At 42.7% G+C, this 24,064-nt stretch overlaps 1 protein-coding gene across 2 annotated transcripts in view; it reads left to right on the top strand.

The window, feature by feature from the left end:
• The first annotated feature begins 418 nt into the window (after positions 1-418).
• The window catches only part of DGKI (diacylglycerol kinase iota), a 249,460-nt gene continuing 225,814 nt past the window's right edge, over positions 419-24,064 (top strand). For both annotated transcript variants that reach the window (XM_090287561.1, XM_090287559.1), the window contains exons 1-2: positions 419-523; positions 11,011-11,106. The gene's annotated coding sequence lies outside the window, so the exon portion shown is untranslated. The remainder of the gene's footprint in view (positions 524-11,010; positions 11,107-24,064) is intronic.

The following is a 24,064-nucleotide window of genomic DNA, read 5'->3' as shown; positions in this document are numbered from 1 at the left end:
AGAACACCTTGGTGGGAAATGGAGAAATTTTAATAGAAGAGCTCAGAAGGCTGCTTTTCTTGCTTTTACTGTCTAGAAGCTTTTAACTTGTCCAATTACTGTGACCACCCTAGCCCTACGTGTTTTTCGGGAAACAAACCTGCATTCTGCCCTCAACCCTAAACAGGGGCTTACATTTTAATTTCTGGCCCTCAAGCAATATTGCCTCAAAGGGACCCCTCACCCACCCTGCCTTTGAAACCTGCCACCCTCTACCTTCACCATGACCTTTTGAGAGACATATTCCAATGCATTTGTGAAGGTTTGCACGTGTGGGAGACTAACTCACGCATCGTTTCTAGCCTCCAGGAAATTTTTAGCTCTGTATTACCTTCTGATGTTGGTTTTTCTTTGTATTTTGTCTTCTTGCTGCAGGAAAGCAATCTCCCGGGCAGGCCTGCAGCATCTGGCTCCTGCTCATCCCCTCGGCCTTCCTGTGGCAAACGGTCCAGCAAAGGAGCCCAGAGCGACTCTGGACTGGAGCGTAGGTGTCAGATTTTTTATCTAAACGTAATTCGATTGCATGTGTGTCTGTCACTTTCTCAAGACTTCATGATTTTCTTTTTATTTTTTTATTAATTTGTTTTTAAAATAAATTTTATTTTAAAATTATAGCTGACTTCCAATATTACATTAGTTTCAGGGTATAACCCAGTGATGAGACATAACTTACTCAGTGATCATCCCAATAAATCTGGTACCCATTTGACACCATACACAGTTATTAGAATATTGTTGACTACATTTCCTAGGCTGTACTTTACACCCCCATGGCTGTTCTGTAACAGCCAATTCGTACTTAATCCCTTCACCTGTTACACCCATTCCCTCTACTCCCCTCCCATCTGTCAACTGACAGAATGTCCTCTGTGTCCATGAACCTGTTTCTGTTCTGCTTGTTTATTTTGTTTTTTAGATTCAATTGTTGATAGATATGTATTTATTTCCATTTTATTGTTCATATTTTTGATCTTTTATTTCCTTCTTCTTAAAGAAGACTCTTTAACATTTCTTGTAATATTGACTTGGTGATGTGAATTCCTTTAGCTTTTTCTTATCCGGGAAGCTCTTGATTTCTTCTTCAATTTTAAATGATCGCTTTGCTGGGTAGAGTAATCTCAGTTGTAGGGAGTTAATATTTACAGTGCTGTTCACTGACCAATCCTCACATATGTAAGTCAGTCACAGACTCCTAGGAATATAAATAACTCCTCTACATGAAGACAGATGTGTTGAAGACTAAAATCAAATCCTCATGAGTCATTTGAAGTACTACTGCCTGGGTGTGCAGCTGTGAGACGGAAGTACCTCTGTGCGCATGCGTCATTGCCCCCTCCTAGCTGATGATGAACTGAACTTATCCTTGGCAGCGCTGTGGAATCAAAGTTTGATTTCCTCAGCTCAATCTGTCTTTGCCTTTTTGGTTCTTTGTTTTGTCTTGTTTTCTCCTTTCCTTCCTTCCTTTTCTTTCTTTCTTTCTTTCTTTCTTTCTTTCTTTCTTTCTTTCTTTCTTTCTTTCTTTCTTTCTTTCTTTCTTTCTTTCTCTCTTTCTCTCTTTCTCTCTTTCTCTCTTTCTTTCTCCTTTCCTTTCCTCTTCCCTCCCCCACCCCTCCCCTACCCCCATCCTTACCCTCCCTCCCTCCCTTCTTATAGAGGATGACCTCACTTTACATCCCAGGAGCTTCATGTTCTCCTGTTTGTTATACTTCCTCCCCTAACCCAAAGGCAGATAGGCTTTGTTTCAGTGGGAGTGGGTGTTTTCACTCATTTTAACATTTTAATGAAAGACCTCCACAAAAACGATTAACTGGAGTTGAAGATTGCCGCCTGAAATTCTTAAGTAGAACGCATTTATTGAGGGTCGTCAGTGAGTCAAGTTCTTGATGGAAGACATCTCTAACTGTGGATTGAGAAGGTTTTGTCCCTCCTGAAGGAATGTGAGGAAAAGCATGGAGGGAGGAGAGGGCTGCTCTAAAAGTCTACCTGTTTGGTCTTGATGATGAGTCTTGTTTAGCATTTGTAGTTGAGTTAACAGAGGGGAAATGCATGTTCTTCTCTTTCCATAAGAGAGAGCATGTCAGGGGAAGGGGAAAGAGGGAGGTTGTAATATTAAATAAATTTATTTTTTAGCACAAATGCTGTGATTACACACACACTTATTAACATTCTTGTTTTACAACGGTCCTGAGAGTGTTCAGATACCACCTGAGCAAGTTGAATTGTTGTTCAGGAAGAATGTTCCTCTCCTGGAGTTTCCCTCTATTCCAGCACAGTTATCTAATAAACTCTAAACCATAACAGAGTATAAGATATATCTGCATCAGTGGTTACATAATTAAAAAGAATTAAATATACAAACAAATGGATAAATAAAATCAAAGAACGACATTCATGGACCAATGATGAGTGTCAATGTGTGTTGTAGATCAGGGACTCAGCCCTGGCTGGATGGATCAGTTGGTTGGAGTGTTGCCCACATACACCAAAAAAGGTTGCAGGTCTGATTCCTTGTCAGGGCACATACGTAGGCTGTAAGTTCGACACCCTGGTCAGGATGCATACAGGAGGCAACTGATTGATGTTTCTCACACTATGTTTCTTTCTTTCTCTCCCCTCGCCCCTCTCAAATCAATAAAAATATCCTCAGGTAAGGATTACTAGGGACCCAGAAAAGCTAGCTTAATATTCATGATGTTTCAAACAATCCTCATTTTGAGATGCAAGATTTTATGAGAATTTAAATTATTTAGATAGAAACATTCATTAAATCCTTTTTCTGCTCCTTGTGTTTGACTCAGTATTCTCATCTTAGATGGGAACAGTTGTGGGCCCCCCTCAGGGGAACTTCATGGTTATTGTTAGGGTCAAATGTGGTAGTAAATGTGAAAGTTCTTCGTCAGCTGTGCAGCCTGCAGACTTATTTACTTACAAACAAAGGAATGGAAGAATGTATTAATTCATCACACAGGTGAGTACTTGCTTTGTCCTAGAACCTGGGTTGATTTCTTGGAATTCTGAGGTGAGGAAGGATGTTTCTATCTTTAAGAAGCCTAGAAAGCTGTGGACAGAAAAGAAATCAACAGGTAAACTACAGGGTGGGAACACCTAGGACAGAGGAGCACAGAGAGCATCACTGGAGTGTGAGGAAGGACATTCCATCCTTGTTTGGTGTTGGAAACAGTTATTAGAAATGCTTTTCAAAAGAAGTGTCATGCTTGAGCCAAAACTTGACTAGTACATATTATTTTCTAATTTCTATGGCGAGGTATGTAGTCTAATATTTCATTGAAATGGTATTTTGGGCTAGTGGGGGCAGGCTGCAGTATACGGTAAAGGAAGAGCTAATAGGAACTAAGGCTGAGTTCATGTGTAATGGTTCCTGACTCCCTCCTCTCCTTTGATTATGGTCTCTAGAATTATCATGGTGGTAGGAAACACTATGGGAATTTTAACAATGGAGGGAAAACTGAAAGTCTTATCTAAAGACACGTCATCCGAAGGCTTATTAGAGAGATGCTGCATAAAGAGTTTTAAGATGTGACTCTGAAAGTATATATAATTGCAGGCCAATATTTCTGTTAGCGAACAGAAGCCAAACTGTGACCAACCCTATAACTTTTTACTACAATCATGCAAACCATTTTTCTCAGAAGAGAGGGAGAAACAGATTCTTAAAAACATTGTGGTGACTTTCCGATGTTGAGTTGTATGAGTTCCTTATATATTTTGGTTATTGGATCTGTCATTTGCAAATATCTTCTCTCATTCAGTGAGTTGAATTTTCATCTTGTGAATGGTCTCCTTCACTGTGCAAAACCTTTTTAGTCTGATGTAGTCCTATTTGTTTATATTTGCTTTTGTTGCCCTGGCCCCGGAAGACATATCCAAAAAAAAATATCACCAAGAACACGATCAAAGAGTTTAGTGCCTATGTTTTTTCCTAGGAGTTTTATGGTTTCAGGTGTTCCATGTAAGTCTTTCATCTGTTTTGCATTTATTTTTGTATATGCTGTGGGAGAGTGGTCCGTTATCACTTTTTTTTGCATTTTTCTGACCAGTTTTTCCAATACCATGAATGGAAAACACTGCCTTTACCCCCCTATATATTCTTTGCTAAGACTTTACTTGCACTGGCTTCAAAAATTTGGGCTTTTCCTAATGAATGTACTTGTCACCCATTTCATGTATGTCACTGTAGTTTGCATGTCTATGCAAGGAGCTAAACCAGGGTTGTTTCTGTTCTGTGCAAAGTGTAAGACTAGTCTTCTGGCTTGGCCTGCCTTGGCCATTCCCATATCTCAGCTCCCTTGTCTGCTCCCCTATGAAAAAAGGGCATGACTATTGATCTCCCCCTCTCAGCCCACTCTTCTGGACTAAATGTATTCAAGTGATCCATCTTTCCTGACTCACTGCAGTTTATTAAGCATTCATTTGGCTTGGAGTGTCTTAAAAGTCTTCCAAATGAGGAGGAAGGTGGCAAGAATTTAAAAAATAAAATAAAGTAAAGATGATCTCCAAGTTCTTGCCATTAGTGAGGATGAAGGACCCCAATAGGGCTAAGTTATGCTTTTGGCAGAACTGGGGTGGAACAGAGCTGACGGGAGTCCCCTTGTTCCCTGAGTCTCCGGTTGAAATTCCCTCTGCTCCATTACCATTAGATTTGGGAGATGAGGGTCATCTCAAAGGCGTATAGCACTATGACCCCTTGACCTATATCACCGCTGTTCTCCTCATTTTACTAGTAAGAAAACAGAAAACTGTTCATGGTGCCTCTGAAGTTGCAAGACAAATCAGGGTAAACCTGGACTAAGGGTCTTAGTCCCCAAGTTTCTACTTATTGTGGAATCCCAGAAGGGCCCTCTTCTGACTTCAGTATACGTGCTAAAGTCTTCAGGAGGGGCACAATTATTTCCAAAATATCTTTCTGAAAAGGCTTTGAGGAACAGCCTTTGGTGGGGCCTAAGGCCCGGGTTAGCCCTGATCCAGTGAGCCTGGACTATAGGCTCTTGTGCATTTTGGTAAGGAGTCTGCTATTGTAGGAGCCAGTTCTTCTGCTTTGAGTACATGAACTTAAGAGTTTCCTTCAAGTATTCCATTTTCATTTTCTCATTTTCCTACTTATTGATATATTCTCTCTCGTATTTGTAGTCTGTTCCTCAAAGTCCAAAGCTTCTCTCTGCTCTGATTTACTCAGATGGTTTATTATGACCTACAGGATCCTCTGCTTCACCCAGTTTCATTTCCTTGGTGACTCTTGGCCAGCATTTGCTCTGGCTGCCTGTGCACAGGACTTTCCCTTCATGCATGTCAGGGTTTGACCCCTTCACCTTGACACATGGGGAGTAGCCAGCTCAGTCTTCAGTCTGGGGCCTGAATCTTCTCTTGACAGCAGTAGACAGTCGGCCCCACCCAATGTAGAAATTAATTTCAGCAAGAGATTTCCTCTCTTGCTCTCTGCCAGGCTATGCTCATCTTTTCAATCAAACTGGTTCTGTTTATTTTATTCACTTTTTGCTTTGATTTCTCACAACACCTCTACCCATCATGCAGTGTCTTACAAACCTTAGAACCAAATTAGTGCTTTATAGTTGATCTTCTTATTCTAGCTCCTTAGTTAGATCTCAGGCTCGTTGAAGGGAAGAGAAGTGTTTTCTGCTTGTTCTTCCTTCTTCACGGTGGAAAGCCCAGCATCATAGACCTCTTAGCCGTCTGGTGACTGACGTCAGGGGACTGATGGACCATAGTTTTTCTGCTCACTCAGTGAGAAGGGGGCATTTCACTGGGAGTCAATGGGCACTTGGGTAATCTCCAGTTACTGAAAGGTATGGTAGTCTTGAGTCGAAAGCCTGCCTTAAATATAAATGGATGTATGCTCTTTTAATTCCAAGTAACTCTTTTTAAATTTCCTTCCTAATACAATGCATTGTGTTGAGTCCTGAAACGCACACACAGTGGTGTGATGTTTTCGTTCCTGCCAATAGCATCCTGTCTTCACCTTCATGGTCGTAGCCGGCAGGGGCTGCTCCCGCTGATGCCAGGCCAAGCCGAGCTAGGTTTGGGGAAAACAAGCTGAGGGAGTAATGCTCACGAGGGAAAAAATATTCTCATCTCCTGGGCTGGAGTCCAAGTTTCCAGTGTAGAGTGAGTTAGCTTATTTAGAAGTGTGTCCATTGCATAGATCCTGTGTGTCTTCTCTTAAAGGTCACATGCATCTCTTGTGATAGAGACTTCATGTGGACCTAGAGGTTTCTTGCCTGTTTTTAACATAGTAGCAGAGAACATGGGAGGTGGGTCTCATTCTGTCTCCACTATTTTATAATTTGTTTTTGCCCATCATCCTGCCTACAACAACTCTCAAAACAATGGTGGAAAAGCCAGCAAGATTTTTCTTAAAGGGCATGTTGGTTTTAAACTTAGCATCCTCGATTTCGATTCATTTTTTTTCTTCCCTTATTGGAAAACTTTCTCCAGTCCTGAGGGCTAAGGAAAACAGAGCCTAAGCACAAACAAAGCCAGGTCCTAAATCCAGACCACCTTTTCTTTCATGAAGTCAAAGACGCTAAGAAATAAGCATTTCTCCTAGGCAGGTCAAAAGGTAACACAGGGAGTGCCCCGCCTCACTGTGTGGTTTAGGGACGAGATTAGGGAAACAGAATCTTCATGTGGGATTGCTTTAAACTGGGTTATGAAACTAGGTCATCTTATCTTTAGAAACCTTGAATGAAAAGCCAGGAGGAGGCAGGTGTGTGTGCGTGCCTGTGTGCGTGTGCATGCGTGTGTTCTCATTTTAGTCTTATTTCAAATGACGAGTCCTTAGCAGACCTGTGCCTTCTTTACAAGCTTCAGGCCTCAGCATTTTTACCTTCGGGTTTGGGTGTCATCACCAATAGTGACTCCTACGTTTTATCCCCCTCCCATCTCTATTTCAAAAAAAAATGTCAGGTTAATCAAGAGATCGGGTTGCTGCGAGCATGGGGATCTCACCAGCTATAAGTCAGGGCAGGTCCTGCACCTGGTCAGCCATGTTAATAGTGGGGAAGACCTAGCGTGATTTTATGTACTCTCACCAGTCCTTTGTCTCCCCAAACTGTGAGGACTTTAAATTAAATCCCACTGGCTGCTGGGGGAGAGCATAGAATCCTACAACTTCACAGTTCAGTGAGAAATATAGAGGCCTGATCTTCTGCCCCTTGGCAAGTTATTAGATAAAGAACATTGTCTGGTAGAAATATATATCAGGTGTAAAATAATTCTAAATTTTCTAGTAGTCACATTTAAAAAAAAAGTGAAAATAGGTAAGATGGATTTTGGCACCATATTTTGTTGAACGAAATATATAAAAAATATTTATTACCAGTTCAACAAGCGATCAATATAAAAATGATCAGTGACTTGGTTTACATTCTTTTTTCACACCCGGCCTTCAAAATCTGCCATGGCTTCTCTGCAGACAGCACATCTCCATCAGTGCTGCCCCGTTCTTGGTGCTCAGTGGTCTTCTGCTCAGCAGCACAGATCCAAACCTGCCGACAGGCTTTACCTATTCTTATCACGAAGATTTTTAGGGGGAGACATTTTTTTCCTTTCTGAATTGGTAGGGACATTTACAGAGGATACATATTTATAATTTTCTCATTGTTTTCAAACATTTTTACAAGTAAATATCATTTTGTGTACATTTTTGGCTGCTGGTGTAAGTGCACTGTCTCTGTGCTACTCAGTCTGTGACAATACCCTCCCACGCAGCTTTTATCTTTTTACCTATAACTCTTACTAGGATTTCAGGAGAACTGGAGGGCAAGGGGTTCTCTCTCTCTCTCTCTCTCTCTCTCTCTCTCTCTCAATATAAAGGTGGATTCTTAGGTAGACTCCATGAGGCAGAGAATGTGGAAAGTCATAATAAATCATTCGAGTAAATCAGAGCAGGAGAGAAGTTTTTGGACTTTGAGGAACAGACTAAAAATAAGACAGATATTCTTAGGTATATCTGTAGATACCTGCCTCAGCATGCACATATATAGAAGAAATATTATCTTTGTTTAGAAATGGGAGATATATATATATATATATATATATATATATATTTGGTCTGGCAGAGATGGATACTTTGAATTGTATACTATTAAAGATGGAATTTCAAGATGGATGTGTAGAGAAGAGAGAAAATGATTCCTGGGTGGGGAGAATGGAATCAACAAAACCATGGCACACAAAAGGGAAACCATGGCTCTACCTAGAGAAGAGCGACCAGAGAGTTAAATGTATGAAGGTGAATTAGGAAAGTTACGGACTGGCAGATTGATGCCACTAATGGAAGGTCTCGTATGTGCCCTTAAATATGGGTTTCATTTTATACATAATAGGGAATCATTTAAGCATCCTGAGCAAGAAAGACACCTAATCATAGCTATGTTTTAAAAAATGTTTAATTTATAAAGCAATGTGCAATATCAAAGAGAATGTCAGAATTAGGGTTCGGAGCAGAAGAAACCAAGACTCTGAGATTAGGCATGTTCCTCAGTGTCTGGTAAGTAACTGGGGGTAGAAGTAGATACTAAGAGAAAATCCAGACAAAAATATGAGCTGAGAGAAGAGGCATGTTTTTGTTGGGGTAGACTGCGGTGGAATAAATAAAACACTGACACATGTCATGGCTAAATACAGAAGTTTATTTCTTACTTGTGTAACAGACCCAGCTGTCCCAGGCAGGCTGGGTAGGGGCTTGGCCCTGTTCCCTGTTATTCAGTGACCCAGACAGACAGTTTCTCTACCTTTGCATCAGAAGGCTTCCAAAACCACCCCGGAAGTTGACTTTTCAGGTGTCCAGTATGGGAAAAAGAACATGAAGGAATGCATGTGGGAGGTTTTAATGGACCAAGTCTGAAACCAGTCCAAGCCTCGCCTGCTCATGTTCTGTTGGTTAGACCTTGGTCGCATTGCAGGGGAGGTGGGGTGATAAGGCCTAGCTGTACTTTCAGGAAGGAAAGAAAGCTGATGCTGAATGGCTAGCAGTCTCAGCTACAAAGACCTAGGAGAGAAACTGAACCTCTTAATGTACATGAGGTTTTTCTTCCATTAGGATTATTTTCTTAGGATACATTACCAAGAGTGAGATTATTAGGTAAATTTATGAGTGCTTTAACAAATTGTATTGCTTCTTTAAAGGCTTGTGTGAGTTTGTTTTCTTTTTCTTATTCCTAGGATCTACCTTACTAACTTTGAGCTTATCCACTGTGTATCTATGGTTTTACGTCTCTTTCCTTATAATTTCTCCTCCTCTCTCACCTTCTTCTTTGGTGATTGTACAGGGCAGAGAAGTAGCAAGTCTAATAGAGCAGCCATAAACAAGTTCTAGAATCTATTATCTAAGTTTGAAGAGGTAGGGTAGGGTTTACTGGATTATTTGGGCTCAGGCATAGAGTCATCTCCAGAACTTTGAAAACTCCTGATGTCCAGACTTCACCTCAGGTGAGTTAAAATAAACTCTCTGGGAACGGTGCCCAGGTATTCTTAAAAACTCCCCACGTTATTGTGGTGAGCAGTCAAATTGGAGGACCAGTGTTAGAACCGCTGTGGCAGAAAGCTTCTAGCTTCTCCTTTCCTCGTCCGTCTTCCCTTACGAAGATCAGTATTTCCAACCAGATCCCCACTCAAGAGTGAGGTTAGCTCATCAGCCCTGTTGTGTCTGAACCTGAGCAGGTTTGTCAGTGAGGTGGGCTATAGTGTGCAGGGAGCCAACAGCCCCTGGCCCAGGATGATGCCTAGTAGCCCAGCGAGGGAGTGGTGCACTGGTAAGTGACACCCTCCGCTTGCCCACTCGTGCCTACCTTCCCTGACCTATCAAGGACCTAGCTTCTGGCCTGCCTGCATTGGTACTACCAATGGTTTTCTGACCATTTCCCCACTGCAACATTTTATACGTCAGTTTCTGAAAGGGTTGACAGGATTTGTGCTGTGTTTAGGCTTCCCCAGTATTTGCTGCTGTAATTCTGTGTTGAGTTTCCATATTTCCTGGTGGTCTTTATTCTGTGGATTATTCCGCTAACCCAGTGCCTGGCACCAGTGATGTGGAATAAATGTTCATTGGATGAATTAAAGAATAAAAGGATGAAAAGAGATTTTATTTTATAAATGGCTAGACATTGGAGTTGGATGATAGATTCCCAGAAGTAGAATATTTTAGATTGTGGAGACCAATGTTTTTAGGAAACCTAGCAAAGAAGTGCCTTTTTAAAGTTATTTTTGCAAATATTGCCCTCATCCATCATGCTGTGAAAACTTTTAGAGCCGAAGCCTATATCTGTTCTCCATTTGCCACCAGAAGCATGTGAATATTTTCAGAAGCAGGGAACACTTTTAATCTGAAAAATTTAGAATTAATTGGGTGAGGACCCTGCTGAACTGACAAAATATTTGAATCAGTAGAAATTTATTAGTCTTTGAGTTCACGGTGACTTTAAACTGAAAACTGAGTTTCAAGAAACCTCTGGCTTAGATGTATAAATCACCCATTAGTGGTATAGATGTGTCTTCAGTCTTTACTTAAAGCACTTTAATATTACTATCCTCCTTCTTAGCTAATTTGCTCAGCAAAGGCACTTTGAATAGAATTTATTTCAACTGTCATGGAATCTGCGGTGGCTGGCCTGGAGAAACAAGGCCTTACATTGTACAATTTGAGTTTTTTTCCCTTATTTGCTTAATATATGTTTCAAAGATGACCACCTCCCTGAATAAAGCATCTATAGACCTAATTGCTACTCTAGTTATTGGCTCAAAGTTTCCCCAAACGCCTTTTTCCATTTCTGGAATTTTGGTAGGACCAACAGCAGTCGTATTTCCAGGGGTGAGACGAGAAGGGTTTAAACTCTTAGGGTTCACCAGCTCTCTTGCATCCAAAATCAGAATGTGAGAGCCTCCCCCTCTACCCCTGAAAAGAAAACTGAAGCCAGGTGGGTCTTTTCCTTCCAGGAGAACGCCGTGAACGGAGAGCACCTGTGGCTGGAGACCAACGTCTCAGGAGACCTGTGCTACCTTGGCGAGGAGAGCTGCCAAGTCAGATTTGCAGTGAGTGTGCTTCTCACACCTCTGGGCTCTGCCCTCTCTGGGGGTGGGGGTGGGGGTGCTCCAAGTGGGACCTGAATACAGCGGGGATCACCGAGCCTGAGTTTCCAGGGAGAGGTTGGAAGAGCTTGTCTCTTGTGAGGCCATTACAGAGAGAATGTATCACGTTAACGTGGCTTCCAAGGGGTCAGTGTGAAAGGCATTAGGGCTTGACTCTACACGCCAAACCTGGGTATTAATGTGCTGCCTTATGACACCCGGGGTTGGTTTCTGTCTGTGTGTTGGGTGGGAGAGCGGGGGGTGGGGGGGGCATGAGGCAGTGTCTGCTTGTGTAGGGTGAGTCTGTGTCCGGGGCAGGGATGTATATGGAGGAAGGGTCTCCGTGGGAGGGGCGGCTCCTTTGCAGGGTGTGTATGTGGTGGTGGGCGTGGCTGGTGGGTCAAGGTGGAGATGGGTGGAAACACCTGTCAGGTGGTGGGCATAGGTGAGCAAATAATTCAGGCTAACTTCTGGAGGGTCAAATGCTAGAAACCATATAAATAATCAACAGTCAATACACCAGCAGATCCTTTGTTTTTTGAAATTTACTTTGTGTCTCTATTTAGGCCAATCAGTTTAAATGTTCGATTCTCTTTATACTCTGTGAAGAGAACATGGTTACCACGCAGTAAGTTGTGAGGAACTGATAGTTTCATGTTGAGAAAGTGAACTTAAGACTTTTGTGTAGCTTAAAATTAATGGGCTGAAAATAGAGCCATCAGAATTTGGAATAGTAAAAAAGAAAGAAATGTTCCTTCTTGGGCATCATAACTGGAATAATACATTTTGTTTTCTTGTTATGTTTGTTTATTATGTGAAAGTAGATTTGGGGCAAAATGGACCTTGAAATTACAAGTGAATATGTTTCTATTAATAACTAATTAGGAAGAAATTGAGTTTCTGTCAAAGCTTGTAGAAGAATATGGCCCCCAAGGACTTTTATCAGGCTGCCTGGAATCACAAAGCTGGGAACCAAGACCTTTAAAATTACATTAGCCGTTTTGATGCCTAGTTGACAGGCTCTGTTTGGGAAACTTCATGAGAGTTTTGGAGGACCAGGGTTTGTTTGAGTGAAGTTGTGAATAGTTTAAGGTCGATGAAAGGCCCAGCTATACAGATTCTCAATTTAAAGTCAGGAAACGTGTGTTTGAATCTGTGTTACTGCTCATTGTGTGACATTGAGAACTCGTGACCTTTGAATGTTCTCTACCTTCTTGGTAGAAAAATGGAGTAGGGTTAAATTATTTTTCATTTTGTTTCCAACTCAGATGTGTACTTAATTGTTTGCATCTTTTAATCTGGCTCTACTTTCGGTTGATTTAAATGTCATTTCAACTTTAGGTATATGTATTTTTAATGAAAGTATAATTGCATGGAGTTTGACTAAATTAACCGAAACTGAGAGAAGCTCAGCTATTTGGGCTAAAATCCTATAAATAATGGATTAACATTATTATTTTAGTTAATTGCATAAACACTGATCTTGATAACGTAACATGGAAAAAGTGAAAACCAATCTTACTTGTCTATATACTTTTGAAATACTATCTACTGATATTGCTGTCAACTGATAGATTATAATTTGTTATGGAATTGTGTCTTATTTTGAAATTTCTGCCTTAGATTCTTTCATGTGCTCTTTTGGGTCAGCCATGTATTATCATTCTGGGCAAAAATATACAAACATGTACATACATCTTCCTTAAATCTGTATCAATAACTAGTATTGCTATCCACTGATTATAACTTGATTACTATCCCCTCTAGGCCAGGAAAAGCAGCAAGGGTAATAATGGAAATTGTAGGTAGATGTAAGGAGGTAACAGAGTCGTGACAATTCCAAGTGTTTTCTTGAACCTTTCTCAAAATTTCCTCCCAAATGCTTGACTCTATTAACTCACTTTACAAAGTGTCTTGAAGAAGAAGAGCTCGTCTCTAAAAAAATGTTGATTAAATGAAGGGATAACTCAGTGAGGAAGCTGAAGAACTGTATTTCTTCATTAGAAGTTCCTGAAGGCTCAGTTTCTTCATCTGTAAAGAGAGGGAAATGCTGTTTGGAGGATTCGCTGAGATAATGCATTAAAAGGACTTATTTTCCATAGTGACTTTAATGAATTAAAAGGGGCGGGGGTCGGGGGGAAGGACAGGAGCAGACAAGCACCCAAATTAGAATAACTATGAAGAGTCAATCTCATGTGCCTATTAACTTAGCACGGATTTACCAAATCATAACACATACTGCTGGTTAGTTTAGCCCACAATAGGCAGGCACACTCATCGTTAGCTGGCTAGCTGGCAGGGATAAATTGATATACTCCTCAGAATGGGCAGTGTGTAACAAAGCATTAAAAACCTAGCTCTCTGCCTGATTGGGGCATCGCATTTTGGGAGGGACATTGATGGGCAGAAGGTGCAGAGGAGTGTCCTCACATGGGTTTGGGGTAGCAGACTTTGTAGAAGGAAGCATTGAATAACCTGGATTGCAAATGAGCGTTCATGAGGGAAGGGGAGAGCGTGGACCTCTTTCAGTTTTGAGAGCTGCCGTGAAGAAGAGGGAACTAAGCGCCTTGCCCTGCATTGCTAGGAATGTAGCACCAAGTTCTCGCTGTAAAATCCCCTGACTCTAACAGTGGATCTAACATGTGGTAAACTAGACATCATCTGGGAAACCTATTAGCAGCATAGGTTATTGTTTCTCTCCTTGCTACAAATGCTGATTCACGAATGCCTGGAGCTGGGCTCGAAAATCTGTGATTTTAACAAACATCTCAAATAATTATGGTGCAGATGGCCCACAAACTTAACTTGGAGAAATAGTGTATTATAAGAAAGAACTTTAACAGTGAGAGCTGCCCAGCAAGGGAGCAAGGTGCCTAGAGAGATGGTCTCAAAGGGCACGTCTATGAATAAGTCAGATGGACATCTGGCAGTGTGTGTGTGTGTGTGCGCATGCACGCGTGTGTGTATTGTGGGGTACACCTCTGCTTTGGGTAAAAAGCTAGGCAAGGAGATCTCTAAGAGATCTTCCGGTATGAGTGTTCTAGCTGCAGCTTTCTTAGAACTGAACAACATTTTTGTAAGAAAAATGCACTCATAAATAGATCATTATATTCTCATTTCTTTTAATGAGCCACCTTTGAAGAAAGCGGACCTGCTGAAATAGGAACCAAATTAACCTGACCAGATGCTACCTGCAGGCATCTAAACAAAGTGCAGGCAGAACGCTGGGAGGAGGGGTGAAACCCACCACTGAGGAGTGCCTTTCGCTCCCTTCATTAGTGTAGGAAAGCAAATGTCACGGTGGAAGTTAAGAGAAGGGAGAAGTCAGTGTGGGTTGAGTAGACAGAGGCAGCTTCATGGAAACGGGGATTGAGCACCGTTTTGAAAGATGGGTAAGGTTTACATAAGTGGAGGTGAGGAAGGAGGACGTTCTGGACAGGGAGAGGAACGTGGATTAGCTCGGAGGCAGGGACAAGCTTTGTAAGCGAGGAGGCCATTGTGAGACAAGCGTGAGCCACAAAGGTCATGCTATAGGTACAAATGGGGGCGTGTGCCCATGTTTTCTGAACCCAAACTTGGAGTGCCTGTTATAAATGTCTGTGCTTACGAAGCACGGCCGTATGATATATTCTCTAAACCAAGACAATTTGCAGATGAAAGTGGCTGCTGCTGTGACATTGAGGGTCAACTACACCTGCATCAGGGACGCTGTCACCCTGACTTATGAGGACATTGCAATAGTCCGTATAAAACCAAAGCTGTCCTCCAAATCCGTCACCTCCTGCTGCCATATAATTGACATTTAGGGGTGATAGTGGAGGGCTCTGAGGACAGGCAGCGACATCAAGGACATGAAGACTGTCCTGGGAGAGTTGGCTCCAAGCCCTCAGGGCTGACCCACATGACCTTTAAAATCCTTCCTCTTTTACTTTTCTCTAGGGGCAACATTTAATACAGTAGAATGTCTGTGAGCACTTATTTAATGGGATTAAGTTATTTTAAAATCAGTGACAGTACCTAAATTAGTAACTTGTTTCTTTTTCTGGTCTGAAAGGAGAAAGGGATGCAGAAATAATGAAATTAGAGCAGAAGGATCACTGTTTTCCTACATGATGATGAGGGGAAAATTCAATAAAATTCCAGCTAGGTCCACTCTTGTGGGGTGATGTCTATTTGGACAGACATTTGTTCATTCATTTGCTCTGTAAGTGTTAGGGGCTGAGCACCCAGGATCAGAAACTTCAAACAGTGTTGAGAGTGACAGTGAATTGTAAGGGACAATCTCACAGTTTAGGGGTAGACATTGTTCTCATGCCCTGTTGACAGGATATACGAAGATGTTCATTCAATATTTGTTCCCAAAGAAACGCATGCCTCTGCTAATCTGCAGAGTGCATATCAGTGCATCAGTGCACACCTGTTTTAACCCTTAAGACACTTGCCTATGTTGCATGTGACACACATGACCATAGTCACACATGCTAGATGCATGTCAACACAGACAGGCAACCCGGGTAGTAGGAAGGAAGTGAACTTGGTGTGAGACAGACCTGGGTTTGAATCCTGCTGTTCCATCTATGTACTGAGTGAACTTTGGACATATTCTACCTTTTTGGCCTCCATTTCTAATTTAAAGTATTGTTAAGATCGACCTCAGTGATTCTTATTTCTCGATGGGCATTACAGTCACTGATAAAACTTTAGTTTTTAACTTTTTTTATATGGTTGGTTACCAGCCTGGAGCTACCACATCAGAACCTCTGGTGAGAGGCCCTGGGCACAAGTCTGTTAAAATAAACAAACTTTACAGATGGCTCTATGTGCTGTCACACAGGATGGGTAGAGAGCCACTGAGGTACTACATAACGAGAGTGTCAGCACCAAAGAAGGTGGCCAGCTTCTTGCACCTGCCATAGAGTAGCTGCTATCTGTTGGCTTGCGTAGCCCAGAAACATATGCTGAGGTCCTAACCCCCTGGTAGCTTGGAATATGACCCCCTTTAGAAATAGGGTTGTTGCTGATGTAATTACTTAAGATGAGGTCCTATTGGAGCAGGGTGGGCCCTTGATTCAAAGTGACAGGTGTCCTTGTAAGAAGAGGAGAGGGCACACAGAGGCAGACACACAGGGAGGAAGGCCATGTAAGGACCAAGGCAGAGATTAGAGCGACGCCGCTGGAACCAGGAACTGCAGGCCCCCATGGGGAGCCAGGAGACAGGCGTGGGCAGATTCTCCCTCCAAGCCCACAGCAGAGTCTCAGCCCTGTTGGCTCCTTGATTTCAGATGGAAGAGAATGCATGCCTGTTGCTTTAAGCCACCCCGTTTGCAACACTTCATTAGGGCAGGCCTAGGAAACAGAGTAACCATTCTACAAGGCGAGCTGCCTTAGCTGACCGTAGGGACATCTGCACAAGGCCCGCAGCTGCATGTGCACGCAGAGGCGCCTTTCCGCGGGGCTCAGCCGAGGATTTTGGCTGAGAGGTGTGAGGCTTTCTGGATAAGGGGGCAGACAGGCAGGTAGGTGCCAGGAGCTGAGAGCGGCAGGGAAAAGAGTGGGTAGACAGGTGAGCGAGAAGCCATAGGTTGGGTAAGAGAAAAAGGGAACTGTCAGACTCCGGAATGTTCTTACCAGCTATATCGTCTCTATTTTTAAATGTGCTTATGTCGCCTGTTTTTGTGTGGGTAGATTAATGGCACTGTTTGATTTTCTTCCTGTTTTTGTTCACGTGCTTTGCTTTCATCTTTTCCTGGTGGATAATGCTTGGCAAAAATGGCCAACGCCACCTGTGACACCTGACCTTACTTCTAAGGTGTTTTCCAATATTGCTTGCAGGGTAACAAATAGTAGTGTTGCTGCATAAATGGATGAATTGCATTAGGGAGACCATGTGACACGGGGGTGAAGGCAGAGGAGAGTGATAAACCATGCAGATCTGGAGACAAACAGATCCGGATGAAACCCTGGCTCTGCCCTGCTTCTCTGAAGCTCAGGTTCTTTAAAATGATGAAGATTATGTCTGCTCCTCAGGATTGGTACAAGGGTTAGGTTAGTTCACAAATGTCAGTGTCCTCTCTCCTTCCCTCCTGTGGCTGCTTTCAATGTCACTAAGTTGAATGAACTCATTAGTATTAGTTTTGTTGGACTTTGGTGTCAACAAGGACTTTTGTTTGGGATCCTTCTGTCTAAACACCAAACGCTGCAACACTTAAAGATTCCCCTATCATTTTGTCGTCGAACTTAGTATCTGTAGTCTCTCTAGGTCATGAGTTGGACCCACTGAGTGTGACAAACCAAAGTGACCCACTCTAGAAAACAGCTCACACACTCTGTCTTCTTACTGGTGGGTCAGAAGCCTTATCATTGTACTTGGACAAAACCAAAATCCTGAACCTGGTCCATCCTGTCTAGTTCATCTCTGGAGGAGGGGCACACCGGATGCTGGCTGGTGTGCATCTGTGTGCTGTGGGCAGACAGGGGAGAGGACCAGTGCCCAGCGCACACTGCTGGGGCTTTATGCCCACGCACATACTCGGGGCTGGCGGGTGTGCACTGCAGAGCATGACACTGGACTTGAGCCTCAGAATGCATCGAGACCGCCTGCCTCTGCCCCTCACATGCATGTGGTCCCGCATGGCAGATTGACTATCTGCACCCCCAGATGGCGGCTTGGCTGGGTGGGGTGTGGGCTATCAGAGGAACCGCGTGGGTGGCAGTGGAGCCCGGGCAGTCAGGCAGCTTAGTGCGTTGTTTGGGTGCCAGCCTTGAAGAGACCATCTCCAGGAGTTGCCAAGGCTGCTGCCTGCCAGAGGCCTCTCCCACCATTAGGATACGGAGGAGCTAATGAGTGAAGATGACTCAGGGAGAGCATAGTCATCCACAGAAATCGTTTTGAAAAAGCTCTGACACAGACAGACTCTCTGCTGCTGACCCCCAGTCACTCGATGGGAGTGGAGGGAGTGGGGTGCTCCTATGGGTGCCGATAATGTTGCCTGCAGGTGTCCGGCCGGGTGATCAGCATCTCCATGAGCTCATTCAAGTGCACACTTAGGACTGTGTCTGACATGTGGCAGGCCCTTAGGAAATGCTAGCCATCGTGACTGTTCCAACTCTCGTCTTTATTGTTATAACTGTAGTCACTGGGCATAGCATGCTGCCCATTGACCTGAGGAGGATGTAATACCAATTCTGGCTGCTTTAGGCAGTAGAGAGAGTGACAGGATACGGAGCTCGGGGGGCTTTAGGACTCAGTCACTCTTTCCTAGCTGACCCTGGATCAATGGCACAATTGTCTGTTTGCACAGTCACTTAAAAAAAGGAAATCATGTTACATAGAGTATTGCACTCATATAAAAACAATATGGGGTATTATTCATTAAAAGAGTCTTGGGATCAAATAAGTCTGGAAAACATGCATTAGAAAGCTCTAAGAAGGGTTTAAGGCATGCAGGATTTCCTACTTTGTTCGGGGGGAGACGAGGATCATTGGATCTATTATTTTTCCCACAGAACATCTGTTGACATCTTGTGGGATCTCAGTATTCAGTGGAAAACTATTTGAGAAATGCCCATACAGTGCACTTTTCCTGGGCCTTTCTGATGTTGATTAATAACTACAGCACTTTGGGTGGCCATTGGAGGCTGTTTACTTCCACTTAAAGGTAAAGGAAAGGAAAGTCAGAGACGCTTAATCACCATCCAGCTTCATAACTTTTCTGTACCTTTGTGCAATTCCTTTGTCTTTATTCTAAACTTTCATTAAGCCGTGTGTGTGTGTGTGTGTGTGTGTGTGTGGTTTTATTCTTAGAGAAGAATTTCAGAGTGAGGCAGTGTTTATGTGTTTGTACATGGGTGTATGTTTGTGTGGAGCAGTCCTGTTATTTAATAAAAATCATTTGCATCCAATTCAGCATAGGGTTTATGTACCCACCTAGGCACTGTCTAGGTGGGTAGGAATGCTGCTTCTTCTTCTAGTGCTCCTCAGTGCCAGGGACCCAGAACAACAGAGTTTACCCAATATTTTTGTTGCTAGAGGCCCCAATCTTGGCTGAGGCATTATTTGCATTAGCGGTTACCCAGAACCACTCCCGGCTCCCATGTTGACATGTTTTTTTTTAGGAGCTTTTTGTTGTTGCGAACCTCACATACCAGGTAGATACAAGGAAATGGAGAATCCTGCTTTGATGCCTTCAGTCCAGGAGGGCTTTGGAATCAAGTGACTGGGCTTTAAACTTGGGCTTGGAGATTTTCTAGCTGTGTGACAATGGCTGCTGTTCTGACCTCTTCCAGCGTCAGTGTCACATCTGTAAAATGTGGGAAATACCTGCTTCTTACCGTTGTGAAACTTAATGAGATAATGCATATGGAGCAATTTACCATGTGGTAAGTCACAGACCCGCAATAAAGATTAGTCTCTATAGTCATTCTTCCGTGAGTGAAATGGTTCCAGTGGATTCTGGGAAATGGAAACCCAGAAGGCAGTGGCAGAGTATTACCTTTGGAGGTCCTCCTGGGGTGTAGCAACTAGCCCAGCTGCCAGGCTGTACTCGAGTCTATGCCCTTCTCCATTCTCTTCATCCTTTATAGCACATATTATTTTCTATTATTTAAAAACAATATCACTCACTTACTTGTCTGTCTTTACCATGAGAACATAAACTCCATTGAGCTCATGGACTTTGCCTTGTACTCTCCTGGGTCCTCAGCACTAAGAACAGGGGCTGCCATTTTCATGGAATGAATGAATGAATCAGTTCACTGACATGTTTGTTGAGAAAACGCATACACACACAGACACCTGTCACCAGATCAATCTTACCATTTAAGTACCCTTATACTTAAGTACCCTGCCTTATTTTTAAGGCTCTTTGCAGGCAGATTCAACACGCAGTAGTAGCAGGCTACTATAGAGTGGAAAGCCCTATTTAGCCCATGTGTTTGATTCTTTCTGAGGTAGAAAGCTGTTTTCTACTCTTGGCACAGATGGTCATGGTATGGTTGTCATTAGTCTGTCCCCATGGGGCTCTCATGAGAATAGACTTTCTAAAGCAATCATGTCAAATATGTTTATCTTCATCAGCCATATTTCCCTAACCTATCACCAGTAAAGAGAGTGAGAGGGGCGTAGTAAGATAGGAAGAGATGGCCTTGCATCAGGACATAGGTTCTACTCCTGGCTCATCTGTCTTGGGCAAATTGCTCAGTCTCATTGGGTCTCAGCTCCTTAGCTGTGGAGGAGGTGAATGGCACCCACTTTGATATATGAAACAAATGTGCATTGCTGAAGTGAGCTGTGTTTATAGTGCACATCACGTATGCATCGTTCTGTCAGCCTCCTGGTAAACATTCTGTGGTCACTATGTGCTTGGGGAAAATGATATGGGTAGGTGTGTGTATGTGAGTGAGAACCACATTGCCCACTGGAGATATAGTGTTTTGTGAACTGAGACTGAAATGGCATTCTTCCTGGGCTCGATTGTTTGGGTGGCTTTGTCTTCATTATGTCACCAATACCTTGGGATATAGGCAATGGCAATGAAAAGATAGCTAACTTACCACAGCTTGGTGTGGGTTTTTACATATATACAGCCTTCCAGATGAAAACAAATGTCTGTAATTGTTTTAAGCCGTGACCTTTAAAACACAATTCCATCTATTTCCACAAAGTAAATGGATAATGAGACTATTAGGATTCCTACTGCAGGTAAGATGGTGTTTATGGTCTATTATACCAGCAAGGATTAAACGGCACGTTTTGTTGTTTCTAGTATATTAAGCCTCAGGTCTGTGCCATGCCCTTGATATACTACCTTAGAACTAGAGAGGGTCATTAAGACAACACTGAGACGTTATTTCCTGCTGTCTTCACTATGACTTCTGTAATATATCCAGCCCATCCTTATTCATACCTATCAGCTTGAAATTTGTGAGTACATTTGTGTTTGTAGGGCTCTAATTATGTGAATTTCTACTTATAAGTGTCTGTTTACTTGAAACTATATTTGTATGTGCTAATATACTATTAGCTGCATGGCAACTTTGATGTGAGATAACTTTGAAGAGAGTATAAAAAGTAATGGGGAAAATGAATGGGGAACAGCCACAAAAGCAGCCAGAAAGACCAAAGGCAGGAAGGTAGCACATGGTAAAGCTAAAGCTTTTGACCGGTCATGGTCATATGAGCTGCCACCAAAGCTAGAGGAAGCAAATGAGAATTTTAAAATAAGAGAGCGAGAAAGACAAGGAGCAGAGGAAAATACAAAGCAGAAACAAGAGACGAGAGTGGCAAAGCACAGACAAGAATAATATTATGAAAATATGAGATGTCCTTGGATGAAATGAGAACCAGGAGTGGGAAATAGAACTGCGGATTTTTGAACATTTCTTTGAGTTCATTAGACTGAAATCCCTTTTTCATGCATGAGAGCCCAGAAGGAGGAGGTGGAAGGAAGCCCCAGGCAGTGTACCAATCTCGGGCCAGTCAGTGAAAGGGCACTCTGAGCATTGTACAGCCCAGCCCCGAAGGCAGCACTGTGTGGCTATCTTCCCATTAAATCTGTGCCAGCCATATGGATTGATCAGGCCATCACCAAGCTTTTCATACGTCACAGCTGCACTGCATATTTGTTTCATATATCAATAACAGTAGCTGAATTTTATGTAGACTTACAAAAGGTAGTAGTGAGGTACACTAGTTACCCAATTGAGTTCCATGTGTACTTCTAACACTTATGTGTAGATTTCTACTGAAGCCCATCAGAGAATCCTTCTACCTTCTTCTCATTAAAAAAAAAAAAAGAAAAAGAAAAATTGAATTCACCAGCACAAACCACTCTTGAATCATTTTTAAAGAGAATGATTTGGTACAAATTTTAATATGAAAGTAAATTATTGAGACACATGTACCGTTTTTTTTTTCCCCTTAAAACGAATCCTGTGCTTTATCCAATTCTAATTTAATGGACAAGCACAATGAGGTATCATTCTTGATAACCAGCCACCAGCTCCAGCTGTGAATTAACACTGGTTCTAGCAATTTGGTTCCTGCCAAATTGCTCTTCATGTGAGTGCCAGTTGGCTGATTTTTCAGAGGAAGAGAGGTTTGCATGTGTCTCTCATAGCGCAGAGTCCTTTCTTTTCCCTTAGCTCTCTGCAGTAGGAATTCGTTTTCCTTTCTCTTCAAATGAAAGATGTAAATCACACTGGCTGCCTGGGAAATAGAAAGCTTTTATTCGCATCCAAACGATGACAAGAGCGCACGTCTCCTCTCTCAGTGTCTCTCAGGAAGCTGTGGCATCGCCTCTCTGAGCCTTCGCTCAGGTGGGTCATGCTTACCCTCCAGATTTACAGGCATCTCCGAGATGACTCAGGGCAGCCGAGTCTGGAAACACCAACACTTCCTATGCATATTGCTTCAGGAAATGTGTTCCTTAGAACAGAACAAAACATGCTGTTTGAAGAGCAAATTAAGTAAGTTTTATTGTAGTACTTAGAGGCAAATCCCAACCATAACACAGCATGGGACGGGCAGTGAGCTGATGCCCACAGCAGCGAGCTGACCAAGGTGTGGGAGCAAAGCCATCCTTGGCTGTTGGATATCCCCTTGGAAGACGTAAGGCTCAGATCTGAGAAATCCCTGTCACCCTTAGGGGAGGCCTGCACAGGACTAGGAAGGGGGCTCCGTCCTATCAGTTAATCATTCTTACAACCCTGACTTCTTTTCTGTTCCATTCTTGTCCCTCCAGGTTAGGCTCTAAAACTCAATGTGTGGATCATCGGTGTGGACTCTCATTACTTATTCTCTTTCAGAAATAAAGCCAATATCTTAACCATGACCTGCAAGACCCTGTATGATCTGGCCTGTTGTTATATAAGTCTGACCTCATCTCCTCTGAGTTTACTCCACTCCTCAAACTTCCCAAGGAATTCATGCCTCTGGGCTTTCCGCTTGCTGTTCCATCTGCCAGGAATGCTTTCCCCCCAGATATCTACATGGCAAACTGCCTCCGTTCCTTCTGATGTTTCCCGAAATGCATCTTCTCAGTAAGATTTTTACTGGCCAACCTACCTTCAACTTCAACTTTTCCCTACTCCTGATTCAATTTTCTATTCCCCGTTCTTTCTTAAATTGGTCTCTTTAGCACTCATTTCTGTTAACATTTAGGTACTATATTTATTTATCTTGTTTATTGTCCATCTCTCCCAAGAGAATGTAAGCTCCATGACAAAAAATAATTTTAAGAATTCTTTTTTATTGCCGTACCCCCAATGCCTGGAGCAATACCCAGTACTTAGTAGGTACTCAGTATTTTTTGGTTGACTGACTTAATAAATTTCTCATCTCATTTTCTCTCATCTGTTGCCTTCCGTTTTCAGGTCAGTTAGTGCTACACACTGCTGCCAGATTAAATTATAATTTTTGGCCACATAAGTTTCAAAAATTGTTAGTGCCTCATTGTCTATTAGGTTAAAATGCCTATTTCTCAGCCTAGATTTAAGAACCTAAGCAATGTTTTCCCTATCTACCTTTCTAGCTTAATCTGCATCACCCAACCAGGACTTTTCTTTGCGAAGGCTGGCCTACTTGCTGGCCCCAATTCTGTCCAGCATGTTTCTTCCCCATCCTGAAACTGTTACCCAAATAAATAATCCAAGGTCTAATTAGCCTACAGACATAGGTGGAATCACATGAGCAGCAATAACAGACTCCCGTTCTTAACTCTGCCCAGTTATGTAAGAACTTGACCTTCTGCCAGATAGCCTCTTCCCATCAGTTATTTCTGGGGCTCCCCAAAGACACCTCATTTGTGCTCACGAAATCAGTAGTGTACCTCTAAGCACCATGAAGCTCCTTCCCTAATTTTCCTCTATTGTTTGTAGAGGTCTTCTACCCCTCCAACACTCTTACGGTGCCTCTGCACCTCTT

Source organism: Furipterus horrens, unplaced genomic scaffold, assembly GCF_987537825.1.
Source record: "Furipterus horrens unplaced genomic scaffold, mFurHor1.1.pri manual_scaffold_9, whole genome shotgun sequence".
In the NCBI taxonomy this organism is placed as follows: Eukaryota; Metazoa; Chordata; class Mammalia; order Chiroptera; family Furipteridae; genus Furipterus; species Furipterus horrens.
Note: the sequence above shows the minus strand (reverse complement) of the source record. Positions and strands in the feature narration are given on the sequence as shown.